The sequence below is a fragment of the Panthera tigris genome, chromosome B2, assembly GCF_018350195.1.
Source record: "Panthera tigris isolate Pti1 chromosome B2, P.tigris_Pti1_mat1.1, whole genome shotgun sequence".
Taxonomy (NCBI): Eukaryota; Metazoa; Chordata; class Mammalia; order Carnivora; family Felidae; genus Panthera; species Panthera tigris.
In genome coordinates, this window is record NC_056664.1 from 72,814,889 (window position 1) to 72,821,387 (window position 6,499).

Genomic DNA, 6,499 nt, shown 5'->3' on the forward strand with positions numbered 1-6,499 from the left:
TATATATATGTATATATATATATATATACACACATATATATGTATATATATATATACATATACATATATATATATTTATATATATGCGTGTGTGTGTGTGTGTGTGTGTGTATACATATATATCACATCTTCCTTTCCATTTATCTATTGGTGGATACTTAGGTTGCTTCCATATCTTGGCTATTGTAAACAATGCTATAATAAACATAAGGGTGCATATATCTTTTCAATTTAGGTTTTCTTTCTCTTTGAGTAAATACCCAGTGATGAGATTATTGGATCATATGGTAGTTCTGTTTTCAATTTTTTGAGGGCCCTCCACATTGCTTTCCACTGTGGCTATATCAGTCTATATTCCCACCAAGAGTGTATGAGAATAGTTGTCAGAGGGGAGGAGGGGTGGGGGCATGGGCAAAATGGGTGAAGGGGGGTGGGAGATATGGGCTTCTAGTTGTGGAATAAGCCATGGGATTAAAAGGCAAAGCATAAGGAATATAGTCAATGATACTGTAATAGTATTGTATGGTGGCAGATGGCAGCTACACTTGTGGTGAGCATAGCATAATATATACACTTGTGGATTCACTATGTTGTACACATGAAGCTAATATAACACTGTGTGTCAATTGTACTCAAAAAAAAACTCAAAAGAGGTAAAATACTTATCAAAAAGTATAACAAATCACTGTGAAATAAAATTTAATTATCCATTAAATCAAATTGAAAAAAGATATCGAAGGCAAATCCAGGAAGTTTCATAGGCATTAAAAAAAAAATTAGGGGCACCTAGGTGGCTCATCTGTTAAGCATCCGACTCTTGATTTTGGCTCAGGTCATCACCTCACAGTTTATAAGATTGAGCCCTGTGTTGGAGCTCACAGAACTTGCTTGGGATTCTTTCTCTCTCCCTCTAACTCTCTGCTCCTCCATGCTCACACACACTCTATCTCTATTTCTCTCAGAATAAATAAACATTTAAAAAACAAAAACAAAAACTTAGCTTTTTAAATACTAGAAATGCTTAATTTTTCTAAGTTATCAAAGACCTAATAAAGACAATGTGAAGAACAGGGTATTTTTGGATGAGATGTAGAATCTTTGTTTCTGGGGAAGATCACATTATAGGTAAAGAAAAATCTTTTATTATCTTTTATTAAAAGCAGAACAATAATCTAAGAAATTCTGTGACTTTTAGAGATAGAAATTAAACTCGTTTTGTATCAGTACATTATTAATTTCATTTAAAAAAACCCTTGTAAATTAATCTATTTAATTTTAGCCACATTTGACCACACAACATAAAATTTCTTTTACTCAAAACCTCTGCAATTTCCTATATCCATGTAGGTTTTATCTTATTATTTTTCTCTTTCTTATTTGGAACAACCAGTCATTTTATTTTAGGACAGAATTGCTCCCTTTTTTCTTTAACTAAAATACACCCTACATTCCATGAAGGTTTTTCATATAAAAACAGACATCCCAGAAACTTACCTTCTCACTCTGCAATTCGCAATAAAATAGTGAGTGCATTGAACTCCATGGGTACCCACACATTGTTGTTCATCAGCCTCAGAGTCACTGAAAGGGTCATCTTTTTGATCCCACTTTTGACACCAGAAACTGTCAAAATCAAAAATAGTAAAAATTAAAAACAGATCAGTAAAATAATATTTAGTAAGAGTTTATGGTGCACATAACATTTTAAAAACCAGGAGTCTTCATGACTACTAGGCATTTATCCATGGGATACAGGTGTGCTGTTTTGAAGGGACACGTGCACCCCCATGTTTATAGCAGCACTATCAACAATAGCCAAAGTATGAAAAGAGCCCAAATGTCCATCGATGGATGAATGGATAAAGAAGATGTGGTATATATATACAATGGAGTCTTACTTGGCAATCAAAAAGAATGAAATCTTGCCATTTGCAACTACATGGATGGAACTGGAGGGTATTATGCTAAGTGAAATTAATCAGAAAAAGACAAAAATCATATGACTTCACTCATATGAGGACTTTAAGAGACAAAACAGATAAACATAAGGGAAGGGAAACAAAAATAATATAAAAACAGGGAGGCGGACAAAACAGAAGAGACTCATAAATATGGAGAACAAACTGAGGGTTGCTGGAGGGCTTGTGGGAGGGGGGATAGGCTAAATGGGTAAGGGAAATTAAGGAATCTACTCGTGAAATCATTGTTGCACTATATGCTAACCGATTTGGATGTAAATTAAAAAAATAAAAAATTAAATTAAAAAATAAAATAAAATAAAACTAAAAACCAGGAGTCTTCAAACCAATGTGTATAAAAGCTCAGAGGTCTGACATCGCAGGATGGCTTATAGAGTGAAAATTAGGATCAGTTATTACAACATGGGTTTCTAGACAGCAGAGGATTGGTTAAAAGTGATTATCTTACAGCATTTTAGGAATATGGCCTAAGTTTCTTTTATGATTATCAGAGCAATATATTTATAAAAGTAAATTAAATTTTGCTTATGTTCATGACTTAAACTAGTTTTGTTTACATGTTTTGCTTACATGGTTTTAGTTTTGCTTACATGGTTTAAATGGTTTTGTCTGCTTAGAGGATTTTCAAGCCAGACATCCATTTATTTTGTTTTGAAACTATTATAAAATCTAAGTGTTTAGTTTAGTTTCAAAATATTTCAATAGTAATGACTTTATCTTTTGGTGACAATTTGGAATTACAATATTTTAAAAGTCTTCTTCAAAGAGAAATATACTTCATATTCAAACTCAGGACTAAAAGAAGAAACAGTATATTAAATATTTCTAATGGGCTCAGTGTTCTACAATTGGCAATAGATGAAATCACTGTCTTTGATTTCCACTTGGGAAATGAGTATTATCTTCCAAAACAGGTTCCAAATTAATAAAATTGACAAATATTTGAAGAACTTATAAAAAAATTAATCAATTGGTACATAACTCTCACTGTAAATATTTGTTGAATTAACAGATTTATCCTCAGAGTACAAAGGTGCATGGCTGGCCTGATTAAATTATCACAAATTCTGTTAAGCAGATTTAGAATTAGTATAACTGTTTCTTGAGCAAAGTGGGAAGGAACACAGACTTTGGAGAATGAAAGTCTTTGATTCAAGTTACTCCTTTAGTTCTTAGTAACTGCATGATGATAAATTATTTAATCTCTAAACATCAGGTTTACCTCCGGAAGGAAAAAAAAAAAAAGGAGACTGTAGCATTTATCTCTTTGGGTGAGGTCAAAGAAGACCACTAATTAAAGCGCCTAACACAGTAGTGGCCAGCCATGTAATGCACGATAACCATTGTTATTTCTCCACAGTTTTAATGGTTTTCAAAGAAACAAATTAAAAATCTAAATTTCATGACACTATTAACTACTATTAAACAATAATAGAAGAAATTCACTTTATTTTGACAGAGAATGATAGATGTTGCATGATGGTTGCCTATTCTATTGCTAACAAATCACGTGTGGCTTGCTTTACACATATTGAATTCCAAGGCTCCTTCCAGGGTACTTGGAGTCAGCATCACATGCCTGAGTTACTAGGAGAGTTTAAGTCAGATAAGAAGATCCTTGGTCAGAGGCACAGGTCTAGTGATTTCTAGAGCTAGTGCCAGGTGGAATTAATTTTATGGATGCTATTGATGAGCATAGACAGCTAGAAAGTCCTTGAAGAGGGGTGGGAGGCATGAATCATCATTTTCAGCAAGTGACCTTTCTTGCAAAGGTGGACAACAGGTGTGGTACTCATGCAAATGATGGAAAAGGATGACTCATTGCATTTTAATTTATATTACTTTTAGTGGGTAGGACTGTTCCAAATCAGGAAAAGGACAAAAGTTTCTATTATGTCTTTGGCAGCTCTTTTTGTTTGTTTCTGACCCTTCTTATGTCCCAAATTAGATAAAATAACAGAAATAAAGGTAAGGTTCTTAGACAGGCTTAGATAAGAGAAAAGCCTGTGAAAAATCTGCCTGAAGTAGAATGGGAGAGAGGTGCTAATGTGGATCATGCTGTCAGAAACTGGACAGAAGAAACAGGTCATATAATGGCTATTTTCTCTTTATTTCATAAAAGTATGGATACATATTTTTTTCCTTTTCAACTTAAAGACCAGTAATGTAAGAGTTTTTAAAAAATATTTAAGATTTTTTGATCATCTAGAAGATCTAAGGCTCTTTTGGAACCATTATCTTTTTCTCTTTCAACATGTTACTTTACTTTTGTTAAAAAATTTGTTTATCTTGAGAAAGAGAGAGAGAGAGAGCACATGCATGAGTGGAGGAGGGGCAGAGAGAGCGGGAGAGAGAGAAACTCAAGCAGGTTCTGCACTGTCAGCATACAGCCTGATGCAGGGCTCCATCTCGTGAACTGTGAGATCATGACCTGAGCCAAAATCAAGAGTCAGATGTTCAACAGACTGAGCCACCCAGGTGCCCCAAGGTTTTTGTTTGTTTGTTTGTTTGTTTTTAACTTTGTTCATTTGTTCATTTTTGAGAGAGAGAGAGAGAGCATAAGCGGGAGTTGGGCAGAGAGAGAAGGAGACACAGAATCTGAAGCAGGCTGCAGGGTCTGAGCTGTCAGCACTGAGCCCAATGCGAGGCTCAAACTCACTAACTGTGAGATCATGACCTGAGTGGAAGCCAGGTGCTTAACCCAATGATCCATCCAAGTGCCCCCAAGGATTTTTTTAAAATATGGAACACTTCAAGAATTTGCATGTCATTCTTGCACAGGGTGGCCATGCTAATCTTCTCTAAATCATTCCAATTTTGGTATATGTACTGCTGAAGTGAGCACTTGTTAGTGAATCTTAAAGACTACATTAGCTAAAAATGAGGAAGGATCCAAACAGTGACAAATAATGATAAGAAAAAAGGCGGCGCAGTGATATACAGAAATACTGTATTATTTTGGAAACAAGAGAATGAAAACTGTATTGCACTATATGACAGCAAAAGCATAGAGCAGTCTAACATCAGCACTGAAGCATCATAGGGTCACTCTATCCTTGACCACAAATATTTAGTGCTTTTAATCAGCTCACAAAATTGAGTCTTACCACTCCTTGGAAATCAATGGCCAAAAGGAGCTCTTTCCCAGTGTTTATAACTAAACATTTTAGGAGGAAGATGGAAATATGTTAGCCTTTTCTCCAAGTAATCAAGTGTTGTCCTTCCACATGAATGAATGAATGAATGAATGAATACATAACATACATAGATACATACATACATAGATACATACAAACATACATATATACATAGAAGGCTGGCTTAGTTATGACCATATGACTGCTTAGTTCTCCCAGATACACATTCTCTCCCAGCTTCCTGGTAGTCAGCTACAACTAAAACAATCTGAAATTGTTTGCTCTCATTGTCATCATTTGACCCTTGTTTCTGAACTCAGTCCAGCATTTTTTGTATCACTGCATGAAATACCATAAATCATAATTCCAAGAGCCCTTCAATGACCTGTTTGGAGCGACTGGTTAATGAAAGTGAGTCTAGTACAGATTTTTGGCACCAGAACTTGGTATGGTATGACTCAGTATACAGGAACTATAAAAGACTGCTTCTCTCCCTATGGTTTTGAAAAGAGGTCAAAGCCCATGTTAGGAACTTTCCTGTTGCTGGAGAATGAAGAGATGCCCCAAATACAGGGAAAAACACATAGACTTACAAATAAAAGTTGTTCTCAAATTTCAAGGATATAAAGATATTCTTATTTTTTGAGTAGTTAGTGCAGTGCAGTTTCCCTCAAACTACACACCACTAAATGTGCTTCCAAAAGTTTTCTGAGAACAGAATCCAACTGAGGAAATTCATCCCAAAGCAAAGATACTAAATCATATTTCTTCCAGTTTCTATGCTACACTCACCAAGTATACATTGCTAAGACAGTAACGCACTCCTCTAGGACACTAGGGAACACGAAAAGCTGAATGGAAATAAACAACAATAAATCACATGTTGGAGATTATATATATATATGTATATACATATATATATGTATATACATATATATATATAAAATGAGTTAATTTGTGAAAATTACTAAGCAACTTTTGAAATTAATAACTGTAGTTTAAGAATTCTAAATATAATAAATTCTATTAACAGTCTTGGTAAATTTTTGTGTCAGCTCTTAAGTCCCAGGTGAAAGAGGACATTGAATGGAGTGAATCCTACCCTGACCAACCCAGGAACAAGCTAGCCAAATAGAGGAAATGAAGGCTACAAATAGAACATAGCACCATCTTTCTTTTATCTTTCAACTTTTACTGACTGTTTTAATGGTTCATGGGTGAAGAGTTTGTGTTAATGTGTGTCATCCAAGCCTGAAATAAATGTTCAATCAGTGTCTAAAACTGTCAGCCAATGAATCAAAATCAATAGTACCCAGATCAAAGTTCTAGGAAGGGGACAAAATAAATGGATTCCAATAGGTACAACATAAGAGCTCCCAGGTG

General features: G+C 34.7%; 1 non-coding gene across 1 annotated transcript; it reads right to left on the reverse strand.

Moving 5' to 3' along the window:
* Positions 1-4,715: 4,715 nt before the first annotated feature.
* LOC122238892 lies at positions 4,716-4,824 on the reverse strand. The gene has a single exon (XR_006218042.1). It is a non-coding gene; the product is annotated as a U6 spliceosomal RNA (small nuclear RNA).
* Positions 4,825-6,499: the final 1,675 nt, after the last annotated feature.